General features: G+C 38.5%; 1 protein-coding gene across 16 annotated transcripts in view; it reads right to left on the reverse strand.

The window, feature by feature from the left end:
- The window catches only part of LOC144974815 (uncharacterized), a 109335-nt gene that overhangs the window by 71919 nt on the left and 20117 nt on the right, over positions 1-17299 (reverse strand). The window lies entirely within an intron of this gene.

The following is a 17299-nucleotide window of genomic DNA, read 5'->3' on the forward strand; positions in this document are numbered from 1 at the left end:
AATTGGTTACTATTAATATACTTCAAAAACTAACTGAAAGAACTACCTATCAATGCGCTTTCATTTGTTTTCAATTTTCAGCAAGACGAAATACGGTGCCTTTCTCTGATTTTTCGGTATTTCACTTCTAACAAATAGGTAGATATTTTTTAAGTGATACTAAGCTGCGAGAAGCCGTGGACTGTAAAAATCAATAAACAAATGTGACTTCAAAAAGAACAAAATGCCAAACACGGGACGTTTCGGGCTCAAAACCCATCTTTTTAGACATTTTTAGTGTGCACACATCCATGTCCAGTTCACAAAGGCGACATTAGGATGCAGATTAATATATCTCCAAGCTAAGCATAAAACTTTAAGTAAAAATGAACATTTTTTTGTTTTATTCTGTTTGTTTTTGGTACTAAGAATACCTTACATTTTGGAACCAAAATTTATAATTCATACAGTATCCGCATGTTTTTATGGCGTCCAAGATTGGAAACTTATCAAGCGAAAATAATTTCCCTCATAAGAATAAATAATCACAAAGCACACCAAGAGAGAGAGAGAGAGAGAGAGAGAGAGAGAGAGAGAGAGAGAGAGAGAGAGAGAGAGAGAGAGAGAGGGAGATGGATGGATAGGTTGTAGGGAATTATCAAACCACGTATTTGGAGTATCAGCAATATTCATATTATGCATCAGGCATTATTCCTTCAATGTAAACGAGACCTTTTTAATCTACCTATTGTAATTAGTTTTGGGTGCAGTTTATTTATTTATTTTTTTTTTAAACAAGTTTACAATGACATCTCTTAAAAACTGTGGAGTGATCCTCCATAACATTGGAGGTTTCCACAAGAAGAAGAAGAAGAAGAAGAAGAAGAAGAAGAAGAAGAAGAAGAAGAAGAAGAAGAAGAAGAAGAAGAAGAAGAAGAAGAAGAAGAAGAAGAAAAAGAAGAAATTAACTTCCATTTCAAAGGTGCACTGTCAAATTAAAAAATATCTAGTGTTACAAAATAAACAAGGCTTGCGGTATTCTCCTCAAACGGTGACAGGATTTCGAAGAACGAAAATCTCATATTCGTGTGAAAAAATTAATGTAGACGCCTAGAGACCTTTGTGACATGGATCTTGAACAAAATGAATTCATTGACTGTATAGGGAATGCTTATTTCAATTGCCAGCGCTTCAAATTTCATTTTTTAATTTCTAATTTCATTTCTATTTTGCCAACAGTCAAGACTCGCCACGAGAGAGAGAGAGGGAGAGAGAGAGAGAGAGAGAGAGTGTGTGTGTGTGTGTGTGTGTGTGTGTACACAGAGAGTGAGAGAGAAATTGACTAAAGAGAGTGGTAAGAGACAGGGAGAGAGAGAGAGAGAGGGGGGGGGGGGGGAAGAGAGCAAGTGACTCGGTAGAGAGAGAGAGAGAGAGAGAGAGAGAGAGAGAGAGACAGAGAGAGAGAGCGTCAGAGAGAGAGAGAGAGAGAGAGAGAGAGAGAGAGAGACTCTAATATTATTCGGTGAACGTTTTCTGGCTAAAATACAAAAACAAGTGTTTTGTCAGTGTGGAGCATATAAGTGGTCTTTGAAAGATAAGTGCACGTCACTGTTTGCCTTGAAATTTACCAGGACTGTGCAAATTATATAACGCAATTTATTTCGTGTTACATGTTCTCATAAGATAGGGTCTAAAGAAACCCCGTAACTTTTTCCTCCTCGCTGATGGTATTGGAGACCGGGCAATAAAACAGGATAAAGAATGGAATAACGACAGAGACAAAGAAAGAAAAAAATTGAGAGAGAGAGAGAGAGAGAGAGAGAGAGAGAGAGAGAGAGAGAGAGATCGAAGGCGGAGATTGTGGGAGAATGACATTTGGATGGAGGGGAAAGGGGGAGGGGGGGGGGGGGGGGGGGGGGGGGGGGGGAGAAGAGCAAGTGAAGGAGAATAAACAGCTAGAGAAGTGGCGATAAAGAAATAAACAGAAGGAGAAATTGGGTGGGGAGACAGAAGCGGAGGGAGTAGAGAAAGAGGACATGAGGTGGCTAAGGATGAGAGATATAGACAAATAAAATGAGAGGAAGTGAGAGGGAGGGAGAGAAATTGGTTACTATTAATATACTTCAAAAACTAACTGAAAGAACTACCTATCAATGCGCTTTCATTTGTTTTCAATTTTCAGCAAGACGAAATACGGTGCCTTTCTCTGATTTTTCGGTATTTCACTTCTAACAAATAGGTAGATATTTTTTAAGTGATACTAAGCTGCGAGAAGCCGTGGACTGTAAAAATCAATAAACAAATGTGACTTCAAAAAAGAACAAAATGCCAAACACGGGACGTTTCGGGCTCAAAACCCATCTTTTTAGACATTTTTAGTGTGCACACATCCATGTCCAGTTCACAAAGGCGACATTAGGATGCAGATTAATATATCTCCAAGCTAAGCATAAAACTTTAAGTAAAAATGAACATTTTTTTGTTTTATTCTGTTTGTTTTTGGTACTAAGAATACCTTACATTTTGGAACCAAAATTTATAATTCATACAGTATCCGCATGTTTTTATGGCGTCCAAGATTGGAAACTTATCAAGCGAAAATAATTTCCCTCATAAGAATAAATAATCACAAAGCACACCAAGAGAGAGAGAGAGAGAGAGAGAGAGAGAGAGAGAGAGAGAGAGAGAGGGAGATGGATGGATAGGTTGTAGGGAATTATCAAACCACGTATTTGGAGTATCAGCAATATTCATATTATGCATCAGGCATTATTCCTTCAATGTAAACGAGACCTTTTTAATCTACCTATTGTAATTAGTTTTGGGTGCAGTTTATTTATTTTTTTTTTTTTAAACAAGTTTACAATGACATCTCTTAAAAACTGTGGAGTGATCCTCCATAACATTGGAGGTTTCCACAAGAAGAAGAAGAAGAAGAAGAAGAAGAAGAAGAAGAAGAAGAAGAAGAAGAAGAAGAAGAAGAAGAAGAAGAAGAAGAAGAAGAAGAAGAAGAAGAAGAAGAAGAAGAAGAAGAAGAAGAAGAAAAAGAAGAAATTAACTTCCATTTCAAAGGTGCACTGTCAAATTAAAAAATATCTAGTGTTACAAAATAAACAAGGCTTGCGGTATTCTCCTCAAACGGTGACAGGATTTCGAAGAACGAAAATCTCATATTCGTGTGAAAAAATTAATGTAGACGCCTAGAGACCTTTGTGACATGGATCTTGAACAAAATGAATTCATTGACTGTATAGGGAATGCTTATTTCAATTGCCAGCGCTTCAAATTTCATTTTTTAATTTCTAATTTCATTTCTATTTTGCCAACAGTCAAGACTCGCCACGAGAGAGAGAGAGGGAGAGAGAGAGAGAGAGAGAGAGAGAGAGAGTGTGTGTGTGTGTGTGTGTGTGTGTACACAGAGAGTGAGAGAGAAATTGACTAAAGAGAGTGGTAAGAGACAGGGAGAGAGAGAGAGGGGGGGGGGAAGAGAGCAAGTGACTCGGTAGAGAGAGAGAGAGAGAGAGAGAGAGAGAGAGAGAGAGAGACAGAGAGAGAGAGCGTCACAGAGAGAGAGAGAGAGAGAGAGAGAGACTCTCTAATATTATTCGGTGAACGTTTTCTGGCTAAAATACAAAAACAAGTGTTTTGTCAGTGTGGAGCATATAAGTGGTCTTTGAAAGATAAGTGCACGTCACTGTTTGCCTTGAAATTTACCAGGACTGTGCAAATTTATAAACGCAATTTATTTCGTGTTACATGTTCTCATAAGATAGGGTCTAAAGAAACCCCGTAACTTTTTCCTCCTCGCTGATGGTATTGGAGACCGGGCAATAAAACAGGATAAAGAATGGAATAACGACAGAGACAAAGAAAGAAAAAAATTGAGAGAGAGAGAGAGAGAGAGAGAGAGAGAGAGAGAGAGAGAGAGAGAGAGAGAGAGATCGAAGGCGGAGATTGTGGGAGAATGACATTTGGATGGAGGGAAAGGGGAGGGGGGGGGGGGGGGGGGGGGGAGAAGAGCAAGTGAAGGGAGAATAAACAGCTAGAGAAGTGGCGATAAAGAAATAAACAGAAGGAGAAATTGGGTGGGGAGACAGAAGCGGAGGGAGTAGAGAAAGAGGACATGAGGTGGCTAAGGATGAGAGATATAGACAAATAAAATGAGAGGAAGTGAGAGGGAGGGAGGTGGGGGGAGGGATGGGGAAAAGAAAGAGAGAGAGAGAGAGAGAGAGAGAGAGAGAGAGAGAGAGTGTGTGTGTATGTGTGTGTGTGTGTGTGTGTGTGTGTGTGTGTCATTTAACAAGGAAGCCCAAAGCCAGCAAGACAGAAGGCACAAAATGTACTGACTGACCTACTACACTGTCCTGTAATTACTTTGAATTGACCTCAGGGGGTGGGTTATGCCCACCCGTGGGTAGTGATGTGCGGTGGGAGGGAAATGTCAAAAGAGTTCCTGCCAATGGTGAATCGCATCTAGAGGATAACAAGAGAGCGAGATAGACAGCGAGCGAGAGAGGGAGGGAGAGAGAGGGGGGGGGGAGAGAGAGAGAGAGAGAGAGAGAGAGAGAGAGAGAGAGAGAGAGAGAGAGAGAGAGCATGCGTTAAAAAAATGTCAATTTATCATACTGCATGCAATACAAATGGAGACAAAGATACCATAACATTTTAAGACTAGGTTTCTTTCATGTCATAAGTCTCTCAATTTTCCCTTGCTGTTCATAACTGCAGGCCAAAACGCCTCCATCAAGATGGCATACAAGTCACAGCGATGTAACTATGACTTTGGGGTAACTAATGAACTATTGAGACTATTGGTGACATGGTGTCGGAGTAAAATCGAACTCTGTTTAGAAAGCGTTAAAACTACACCAAGATGACAGTGACCAATTAACTGAGTTACCAAGACTCAATTAGCGGAAATTTACTTTATAAAAGAATGAGTGTGAGTGTATGTGTGTGTGTGTGTGGGGGGGGGGGGGTTTGTCCATTTAATTTAACCTGAAAACATGTAATCTAAATTCCCCGAATCGCATCGCTCTTACAGTTCTCTTCCTAAAGGCCTTTAGACCTGTAGTATTCTTCCTAGTGGAATCCCGTGCTTGTGTCTGGATGAGACTTTTAGGCCATCTTAAAAAGTACACTGATAGTGTACTCTTGGAATCTAAATCTGTTCCCAATTTAAACCATTCCCCTTTGTTATGTACTGCCTTGAGTGCTTCCAATCGAGAATTGTTTGTTTATTCGATTTTCTTCCTTTTTACTGGCGCCGAAATGGCCTAGAAATGTGCCGCAAGCGCCGTAAAACCCTTTAAAAAAACAAACCTGTAGAGATTAAAACCAGATAAACAATTTGGGAAATATAACTGTCTTGAAGGGGTTAATAGCAAGTCAGGATGATGAGGTCATAGTCATGGTGCGGAACGGTCTGTTTGAAGTCCGCTGAGGTGTACTTCATGGTCATTGAAGGGTAGCTGGAATGTACAACATGTACACTATGTGAGATGCGTGACTGATTTATACAGTGAGAGCCATCACTATCACATCGAAATGATGGATGGATTAGGCAATGGTAAAGTGGGTAGAGCAGCAGGTAAAGAAGGTAAGAATAATAAAGTAGGTTTCAACGCGAATGGTAAACATTTCAAAAAGAAGCCACAAACAGGCAGTGTCCGATTTTACCCAAACAAAACATCCTCCTTTTCTATTTTAACATGGTAAGCAAGAACTACGGTCTGACTGGGGCTTCAATGAAGCAGGAATACATGCATTTTTTAAGAAAAAAAAATGTTGCATAGATAGGAAGAAGAAGAAGAAGAAGAAGAAGAAGAAGAAGAAGAAGAAGAAGAAGAAGAAGAAGAAGAAGAAGAAGAAGAAGAAGAAGAAGAAGAAGAAGAAGAAGAAGAAGAAGAAGAAGAAGAAGAAGAAGAAGAAGAACAACAACAACAACAACAACAACAACAACAACAACAACAACAACAAGACAAGACAAGACAAGAACAAGAACAAGAACAAGAACAAGAAGAGGATGACGACGACTAAGATGCTTTGATATTGAGGAATAATTAGAAGCACGGTTCATACATCACAAAACAAAAAGGGGCAACAAAGTGATTCAAGAGTTTGGAGAGAGAAAAATATAGATAAATAATAGATGGATAGATAGACAAATATTTAAATAGATAGATAGATAAGTGGATAGAGTGAGAGAGAGAAACAGAGAGAGAGAAAGAGAGAGAGAGAGAGAGAGAGAGCGAGAGAGAGAGAGAGAGAGAGAGAGCGAGAGAGAGAGAGAGAGAGATCAAAGTTGGTGGTAACTGAAGACCACCGCTTTTTCTTGCCCCCCACCCCGAGAAAACACCTAGATATACAAGATTAATGAAATTCCATCACACCTTGCGCATCTATCGACTAAAACTTAACACACGTTCAAGTCAGGTAATCCTTCTGTCGATGCGTTAATGAGAGTGTAAATGTCAGCTAATTGTACTTTGTACACATCCCTCCCACGTAAAATAAAAAAGATCAAAATAAGACGGGGGGCGCTAGGGAACAACCAAAAGCGTCAAATTCGAAGTGTTTGGTGCTATCAAAAATCTAAAATTGATTACAAATCTGGGAAGCTATCGCATGAATTCGGCAAGCTTCTATTTAACCCTTTAACGACCAAAAGGAATGGCATTCAAATTATCATAATTTATTTCCATGTTAACAGAGGCTGTGCTGAAATGTTTGCTTTGTGTTGTGTGGTGTTGTGATTTTGTTGGATTGTTGTTTGTTTGTTTTGTTGTTGTTTTTTCTTTTTGTAGCTTTTTTCTGTAACATTCAGCACAAAACTACCCCAAAACTTATGCATTTTGAAAAACAGTAAATATATTTCATATATTTCTACATCAGTTTCTCTGGGTTGAGTGATGAAATGTAATCCAAAAGCAGTCTTGCACCGATGGAATATTAGAAATAGCTTGTCTAATGGTCGACAGAGAAAAAAAAGCCCGACCTTCTAAAAATCTATCACTGCTACATTTTACAATGCAGACACCAAGTTTTTGGATTAATTTTCATAATTCAAACCAGAGAAACTGATGACAACGAAATATTTCCTTGGTTGGTATTTTCCGATGGTTTTTACTTGTAGAAGCTTACACTCTGGTACTTGCTTTTCATCTATGGAAACATCTCGAATCACGATTGGCTGAAGGTATTATCAATAAATGTCAAATCGGACAGTGTTTTCCATAACCCTAGGTGTTCAACTTCCTGTTCTGTCTCGTAACTAAACACCGAGAAAGTAATTGCCTTCGTTAAATTACCGCTTGTACTTGTAACAAAATGGCTAACTACACGGTGGAAGACCAACTAAATGCTAATGAAATAAAATCAGTATATTTTGGATTTTAAATCCCAAATTGGAGAGAAAATCTGTATTAATCCAAATGCATGATTTTCCTTTTAATTACATGAATTGTCATTGAAACATGCTTCAGAATAGGCGTAGGTAGTGTAATTCATTATAATATCATAATTTTGTCATTTCTGAGTAAAATAATAATCACATTTTCTCTAATCTTTATGAGCAAATTAAGGGAGAAGGTACTGGTGTAAGATAAAAATATGAAAAGGTTTGTATAAAACGATGCCAGATTAAACAGAAAGAAAAAATATCATCCCAAAAAATCATCCCTCCTCGACTGGGGATCGAACCTCAGACCGCCTGATTACCGGCTAGACGTGCTAGTATTACAATGCTATTGGGTGGCCTCTGTGGTTTAATGCTAGCATATTTTTACTACCCGGTGACCTCTGTGGTGTTTGGGTAGCACATTTAACCGGTAATCCGTAAGTCTAGGTTCGATCCCCAGTCGAGAAAGGCTGATTTTTGGGGATGTTTTTTTTTTTCTCTTGTATTTTTCTTTCTGCTCTGTCTGGCACTGCTTCCCCCCCCCCCCCCCCCCCCCCCCCCCCACACACACACACCATTTCAATTCTAAACTTGATGTAAAATAATGTATTTATGAATCCGAATCTGGGGCGAAAGATCTGAATTTGGTCAAATTTAACCTAAACAATCTCTGTACATACTGATCAAATCTATAAAAGTAATAGGTCTACAGAGGGTTTGAAGAAAAAAAAAGAAGAAATTAATGTATCTGTATTGTTAGACGAATGTAACAATTGCTTGTTTTGGCAATAATTTATGTTTAATTATTGTATCGCAAAGCACGCCCCGCCTTTTTACAAGACCTGGCTACCAAATCACTGACAAAACAAAACAAAACATATATATATTTTTAAACAACCAAACAAACAAAACAACAACAAAAACTCGAATCAACCTGGAATCGGAGTTTAGGGGAAAGCGTTTAGGGGAAAGCGAATATCATTTAACCTATATTCCTCATCATGTGACGTAAATTCTTGATTAAATGACAACAACAATGCGTAATGTGTGATAGAGGTATGCAATGTGTATTTTTCTTGGGAATAAGATCCGAATAGGAATACGACGGGTTTCCCCGTGAACGATGGTTTCCACAGTTGAGGAAAGACGTGGGAAATGGATCGTGGAATAATGGCATATTGATGATAAGTTGTTTTTTGTTGGCTTTTTTGTTTGTTTTTGTCTATGTTTTGTTTGTTTGTTTTTTATTTTATGTTGCTTTGTTTTGTTTTGTTTTTTGTTACTTCGGTTTGGATCGATCCCGGTCTCTTTACATGTGAAGCTATCGGCATCCTCCATTTTTTAGTCGGAGTGAACCTGCGATACAATTTGGTCATTTCAGCGCCAGTAAAAAAGGGAGAATATTGGATAGTGAAAAAAATCTGTAAAGGTCCCCAAGAAAATTAAAGATAAAGGGGAATAATATAATACAGGATCCCACCAAGATGAATACACTCAAATGTTTACAGAATATATCCAAAAAGAAAACATAACCAACAATAAATAACAAAATAACAAGGAAAAAAATCATCTCCTAAAACTGATACTATACATTTGACTGTTTCCCTCTCACCTAAGGGTCAGGACAAAACCAAGCAATCCCATTCCAAGACAAAGCCAGAAAGCAACTCGGTAACACAGATTGGGGATAGAAGACACAGCAAGTGACCGCTGTGCCTATCATGGGAGGTCAAAGGACCCCGCCCAGCCTGAAAGAGTTGACCTCTTTTATTCCAACAAATTCATTTCATGGTTAATTGGCATAGGGTGGAGAGGAATGGAACGTATGAGAACCTTTCCGGGACGTTCCGTAGGTGATAGAGGTCTCTTTTTTTCTCTTTTTTGTTTTGTTTTTGTTGTTTTTTGTTGTTGTTTTTTTTTTTGGGTTTTTTTGTTTGTTTGTTTTTTTTTTTTGGGGGGGGGGGGGTATTTCCTTCCCTCGTCTTTCGTTTTTCGATCATCGACTGAACAAATTTCTGTGATATTCGAAATCAGTATCCCCGGTCGGTATAAACGAAGGTATGACCGACCGCCTACGAAACGTCTCTTGGGATGTATTGGTTCCTATTACTATGTACTAGACACCGGTAAAAGAAAGAAGCGTAGACTGTACAGAATTTTTTTTTACAATTTTATTTCATCATTTTTTGTAAAAATTTGTTTTCATTTTTTCTTTTATGTTCCTTCTTTTATTTTATTTTATTTTTGTTGTTGTTGTTGATGTTTCTTTTCAATTATCCATATTTTTATTTATATTATATATTATTTTTGGCTTTGATGTTTCTTTTCTTTTTGTTTTGTTTTATTTTAAAAGAATATTTACAACATTCGCGTCCTTAATAGGCAGACCTGCCTACGACTACGAAAATTTCGTAGAAATACTAAATACTAAATACGTTCTGGGTCCTAATTGGCAATTACATAAAGAACTTTAATCCAATGAACTTCTTTAAAACGAAGTTTTGTTGCCAGAGCAAGTTTATAAAGGAATTTTAAAAGAGCTAGAATCTAAAGGAGTTTAAAGCATTCATGGAAATTATTTAAACACAAATTGGTAAATTTTTAATGGTAGTTATTATGTCTATTATGCTATTATTACTCTCGAAAACAACGAATTTTTTTTTCCAATTCCAAAGAGGTAGGTCGGCTAAAATGTCATTTCATTGGCAATGAGAAGGAAGAGGATGAGGCAGTCAACAGTCATTAAGATTTTAGAGATCTCAAGTCACGCCTGTGATTACAATCAAGCACCAAAGAAGGGATATTGCAAAGGGATGAGTTCATAAACCACCACCGCCGCCGCCGCCGCCACCACCACATCTCTTGATGGCGGAACAACCTACGTTCAATAGCAACGGACAAGACATGCAACTCGTTAGGCGTCAGTGTAATCTGTAAACTAAGACAACGTTGCTTTATACCATAGTCCATAGGACGAAGAAAATGCGTGATAAATGCATTTCCTTGGGCCTACGGTCGATGAGTATAATCCATTGTCTACTGATAGTATAAGAAGTCACTGGTATAATCGCAACCTCGAACACTCGAAACCAAACCCCGGTCGCGTTTTTTAAGTCCAAGGCACTACAACACAGCGAGATTTAGAAGATCCCGACCCTTTTATACAATCAAAAAATAAATAGATAAATAAAAACGATATTAGAGACCAACAAAAGGACACGAGCATGATTGTAAATATACAACTACAAAAGGAACATAATAATCGACTTATATACGTAACATTACCGGCAACCGACAAGAGTGTCAGTCGGGAATAGGAATAAAACCCCAGCACTAACGAGTCGTAGTCTTTGGTCTAATGCAAAGCACTCTGTAATAATAATAATAGGGGAGCTATGGCCCGATGCCAACCGTTTGCCAACTCCTAGTTTATAGATATAGCATAGAGATGTTTACCTTTCTGTAGGTGATGTAACACCACAATGTGGTGTGAATTGTGAATCATCAAATAAAGAAACCGCTGAAAAATTTCAATCATTCCTGACGATCGATAGACAAAGTATCAAACGCTGAACGTTTCGGGCTCGAGATCTTAAACAGAAAGGACATGCTTATTTTTTTCTCTGCCGTCCATCTGGGTTTTTAAGTAATTTATTTATGCTTTTCTCGTTGTTACCGTTGTTGGCTGTACATGATTGTTTGTTGTTTTTTGGAGTTGACTTTTGTTGTTGTCTGTTTTACCGTTGTTGACTGAAGAAGGGTTTTGAGCCCGACGCGTTCCGTGTTTGGGATTTTGTTCTATTATGAAGCTGTCACATTCATTTTTGTTTATTACTTTCTACAGCCCACAGCCTCTAGAAGTTTTGTATTACACGGCCGATGGAAAGGGTGTGTGTTTGTGTGTTGTGTGTGTGCATGTGTGTGTGAGAGAGAGAGAGAGAGAGGGTGGGGGGGGGGGGGGGGGGGGGGGGGGCGAAGAGAGCAAGCGCATTAGTGGACGAGTATGTGTGTATGTGTGTGTGTGTGTGTGTGTGTGTGTGTGTGTGTGTGCACGCACTACATCCTATACTACTATGTTTCGCGAAGTCCCAGATTTGAGAGTTTTCCAAGATGAGGATCGTTTTAATCGATCGATATTTGAATATTTGAGGAACGAGTTTTCAGGCCAAAATTTTGAAATCGTGATTTTTTTTCTTTTTCTGTTTTTGTTGTTGCAGTTTCTTGTTTGTTTGTTTGTTTTGATTTATTTTGTTTTGTTGGGGTTTTGTTTTTTTTTTGTTTTTTAACTTTAAAAAAAATTTTTGGGTATTTATTTCAGAGTATGGCAGCATCGTTAATGTATTTATTTTTATGAGGTCTTGTTCGTATGGCTTTCTTACCATATTTAGCCATTTAAAAGTTGGAAGAATTGGTCCAGAAGTGCATGCTAAATATTAAAAAAAATATTCTAAATGTCAAATGACATGCCATCTGCTGACGTGCGTCCATTCATTAAAATTTCAGTATAACAAATCATCATCATCGTCGTTATCACCATCATCATCATCATCATCGTCTAATCACCATAATCTTCATTTCTGTTTTTTTCTTTTCTTTATATTGTTTCATTATCGTTACATCATTATTTCTGATTAGGATCATAACTCCAAAAGATCTCAATTGCGATGATGCCGCCAATAATATCATTACAACATCCGACCAGAATAATCTCTCGATGTAAGCAGCCAAGAAGTCTACCCCTCTCGTTTCACATATTATAACATCATTACTGCATTATTATTATTATATAACACTTTGATCACGAGCTGCGTGGTTGAATGAAGGTAAATTGATAGACGATGATAGCAACCTTTCCGATTCCGCCAAGACTTGATTAAAATGCGTTAACCTCTTCCTGGTTACTATTTTTATGTCATCACAATCATCGAGCCTCTCTCGAAATGGGTGGGTGGCGGGTGGGAATACATCAACGTACAGTATATGTAGGGCAAGAATACCTGCCTATTTGAACATTTCAAAATCAGTAACCAAATTCCTGCCTACTTGAACATTTCAAAATCAGTAACTAACACAAAATTCAACAGTAATAATTTCCGTAATACTAAGCTAAGTCATAAAAAAGTGCAGCATGCAATCTTTTATATGTAAAATGAACTTTATTGCTGACGGCCACCATTACGAGATACTGATCGACTTTGCTATCATTGGCGTGAAAAAGCGGTAGCCTTTATAATTTCAAAGACTTTTAAGATAATTTTTCTTCTACTTCTACTTATAATTGCAGCAGCCTAAAGAAAATTGTTGAAAAAATTTTGTAATCGTATTATTTCTTCCATTTCCATAAGACCGTTGTTGTCATAAAGTCCTTAACAATTACGAATTTCGGATGTAATGTAGGCATTTAAGGACAAGTATCCTAGTAAGAGGCTTTCATCTTTTTTTCTTTTCTTTTTTTTAACAGAGTAAAATCTTGACTAAAAATAAGAAGTCCATCAGAGCCAATAGGCCCACGGAGCAGAAGTTTATCCCGGTTTCTGTTGCGTGAAACGGACAATAGCAATTGCTTGGTACTCTTTGGATAGGACGTTAGTCTATCGCAAAGTACTTTTCTCCCCATCTATCAGATCAAGCTACCCAACCACACCTAGATGGACAGGGGGAATCAGAAAAAATATCGACTTCATCCGGGATCGGTCTTGGTCCCTTTACCCGTGAGGCGAGTGTTCTACCAACGGAGCTATCGGGACCCCCAAAATCTTCACTACTCCCGGAAAACAGTGAAATAAACCCCAACTTACAAGAAACAAATGGAACCAAATAACTGACATGACGAGAGGTTAATAAATAAATAAATAAATTAATTAATTAATAGATACATATATAGATAAATAATATGAATTAGCTCTATACAAATTTTTTAAAAATAATAATAATCCGATTCTGCCCAAGAACGATGCTGGTCCGTTTTCGTCTTTTTTTTTTTTGTTTTGTTTTTGTTTTTTTTTTTTTTTGTTTTTTGGGTTTATGTTTGTTTGTTTGTTTTATTTGTGTTAGAGTTGGATTTAAGTTCAACGTGTTATGTGTCGTTGGAACAAAGGAATGACTTTCGTTGTTCTATACCACAATAAGTATATAATCCTTTTTTTATTTGTCCATTGACACTATTGATTAGTTGTTTGTTTTTTATTATTTGTTTTTTGTTTGTTTATTCATTTGTTTGCTTTTTCTCCCCATTTCCTTCTTAATCACCTGTACCTTCCCTACCTGTCATGTCCAATTAACCACTTAACTGCCGGACTGTGGAAAAACTCGTATTAAAAAATTTTACAAGAAAGCTCGTCCTGCAAATATCGATCGATTTAAATGACCCTCATCTTGGCAAAAACTCTCAAACGAGGGACTTCGCGAAATCCCAGGTTTGAGAGTGTTTGCCAAAATGAGGGTCATTTATATCGACCGATATTTGAAGGACGACTTTTCTAGCCAAATTAAAAAAAAAAAAAAGTTTCTCCACAGTACGGTTGATAGTTAAATGACAGGACACATTGACACGATAATTGATTATGGATGTGTCCAAGTCTTTGTCCCTACCCCCCCCCCCCTCTTTCCACCCTCCCCCTTATCTTTTCAACCCGAGGCAACAGTTTTAAACTATCTTTCCATTCTAATTCTCCAGCCTCCAGAAAAAAGATGAACCAGCACATTTGATATAACAATTACAATTCTTTCTTTTTTTAAATCTGAACCCAACAATTCAGTGAACACGACCCAACCCCCCGCCCCATAAATATAAAACAACAGAGACCTCTCCCCCTTATCCTGATACATCGGGACTCGGCCAGGAATACCAACAAAATGAGAAAGATAACGACAGGATAAGAGAAGGATACCGGTGTTTTTCTTGTGAGTTAAGCCAAGTAATAGTGCTCAACGGATTAAGCTATCGAAGACCCAGCGTAACGATCAAGCTATTCGACCTTAAGGACGAATAGGGCTACCCATCAATAAATAGCAGGGTCAAAACGGGGATGCAGCTTTTTTATAAAAATAATTAGGGGGGGGGGGGGATAGCTCAGTTGGTAGAGCACCCGCTTCACAAGCAAAGGGACCGAGATCGATCCCAGGTGCAGTCGAGATTATTTTCTGACCCCCCCCCCCCCCCCCCCCCACCTCTGTCCATCCAATTGGGAGGCTGGACCTGTTAGCTCTGGTGGAAAATACTTTGCGATAGACTAGCGTCCTATCCAAACGGTATCAAGCAATTGCTATTGTCCGCTTCACGCTATAAAAATCCGAATAAACTCGGCTACATGGGCCTGATGGCTCTACTGGCTACTTTTTTTTTTTTTACATCTTACACAGGAGAGGTGATTGAAAACGTGAATGCACTCACAATACGCAGGTTCCAATTGTGATTTTAATTCTTCTTGTTCATACAAACTATAAATTGATTAATATTGACAAGATATCAAATTGCAAAAGTTAATATTATCAATGCAACCATTCTTTCCTTTTTTTTTTCTATTAAACGCAACTTTATATTGCATCAAAAAACGAAATTCGTGACTCTTCGTGACTATGGATGTGTACAACGAGATACGGCGAAAACCATGGATGGCTCTTACTGAAAACCAACAACAAACACAACAAAACCAATGCTGACGACGATGACAACTACAATAACAGCAACAAACAACGAGCACATATAAGAGTGCAACCTGTACTGACTGCTTTTTGTTTGTTTGTTGCTTTAGGTCTCTTCCAACACAATTGAGGTTATATGAGAGACCGCTGAAACAAAAAAACAAGCAATCTAACAAAAATAGTACAAATGTAAATCAAAATCATAACCTAAAGATATCATTAGCTAAATTATAAATAACCAAGAACAAACAGGCAGAAGATTTACAGAAAAAAAAATATCCCCTGTCAAAAATACAATCACAAACCAAAGAAGCAGGATAGGCTAGTAAAGAGAAGAAGAAACAACATCACTATCGGATCGTACACCCATGCGAACATCATAGGTATATGATTCAAGGGTGATGCTCCCATCCAACCACCCGCTGTACTGACTGCGAATCGGCTTCGATCGAGGAGCTGCCTCACGGCCAGTGCGCTTCATCGGTGGGGTCTTACTACCCGTCCAACATGTACTCGCTGTGGGCAAGAACCCGAGACGGCAGAGCATCTAATCGAACGGTAGTGTGTTGTGACGATGCTACCCGGCGGGTTTGCGACGGTGCACGAATGCGGACCAGACTTTGCTGATTGGGTCGATCGTCATAACATAGTAGTGTGAAAACCATAAGAGGCTGCTGCCACCTGTACACAATATGAAAGAAGCGATCAAATACTTTGTCACTAGCAATAATTAGTCGTCATAAAAAGGGATGAATAAAACTTGCATTGGTTAGTTTTAATGCTAATCAGCAACTTGTATAGGTGACAAAGTTAAAAAAGCAAAGATGATGACGACGACGACGACGACGACGATGATGATGATGGTATCAACAATTAAAACGACATACAAATGACATCACCAAAACCCTAATCAACACCAGCACTACTATCACCATCACCAACAACAACAACGACGATGACGACGACCACAACAATGATAACAACAACAATAACAAACAACAGAAACGGAGACAGAAATCTAAATTACGCATAATATAAGTAACTGATATCCCTTCATTTCATGAGTTGGCTAATTCCCAGCGTTTATAATTCACGCTTAATCTCCCACAAGAGGAACTGCCGTTCACCTATGTATCGTTATGTCTTTGTTTAGTTTATGGGAACAACCATAATATTGTTTGTTACCTGTTCACAACACAAGAACCAACAAACAAGCTAGTTGCTTTGCAAAATAAATAAATAAATACCCCCCCCCCCCCTACATTGCTTAATTATTTTTCGACATAGTCACAATCACAACTACACCTTCGCTGCACCATGTGACGCATCACGTCGGCAAAAAGTTGACGTCCTTTTCCTCTACACCAAGATCGGACAGCAGCCCTCACTTCTTTTTGTGGCTCTCTTTAAGATGCCCCTTCGATTTATGCAATAAGAAGTCTGAAGGTGCTAGGTGGGGACTGTAGGTTGGATGTGGTAAGGTGGAGAAATCCATTTTCCTCATTGCTGTTTGAGTCTGTTGACTCGTGTGGGACCGAGCATTATCGTTTTGCAATATCGCATTTTTCTGGAGTCGCACACTTTTCAGTCGGGGTCTAGGTTTTTCCAGCCTGGCAACATATTGATCAGAATTTTCTGTTTTGCCCTGTTCCAAAAAATCGATATGAACAACACCTTCAAAGTCCCAGAAAATAGCGATCAGCACTTTTCTCGCCCGACGTCACAACATTGAACTTTTTTTTTTTTTGGACAAGGAGAATTCTTGTGTCGGTTTTCCATTGACTGGCGTTTGTTCTCTAGTCATAATCTTGGATCCATGACTCGTCTCAGGGACTATTTGCTGAATAAAGGCATCACCTTCGTCTTCATACGTTTTTCAATATTTTGGAGCAAATTGTTTTTCATTGCTCTTTCTTGTCACTTGTCAACATTCGTGGGTCCCACCTGGCAGACACTTTCCTGAATCCAAGGATCACTGTTGTGATATGGTGTGCCCTTTCTTTTGAAATTCCAACTTATTTCGCAATGTCAGTTTGTCTAACAAGCCGGTCAGAATCATGTTTTCGACTTCAGGGGTTTCCCGCAACGAGTTTGATCTTGAAATCTGTTTCGATCGGGTCTCCTCCTTCCACAAACCTTACCCATCGCCAAATAATCAACAAAAGCATCACCATAAACACGCTTCATTCATGTATGGATTTAAATGGAGAATAGTCTTCAGCATTCAGAAATTCAATTGACAGCACACTGCCTGAATCGAATATTTTGGTGTAGCCA

Source organism: Berghia stephanieae, chromosome 6, assembly GCF_034508935.2.
Source record: "Berghia stephanieae isolate SIO BIC M18660-M18661 chromosome 6, UCSD_Bste_1.3, whole genome shotgun sequence".
In the NCBI taxonomy this organism is placed as follows: Eukaryota; Metazoa; Mollusca; class Gastropoda; order Nudibranchia; family Aeolidiidae; genus Berghia; species Berghia stephanieae.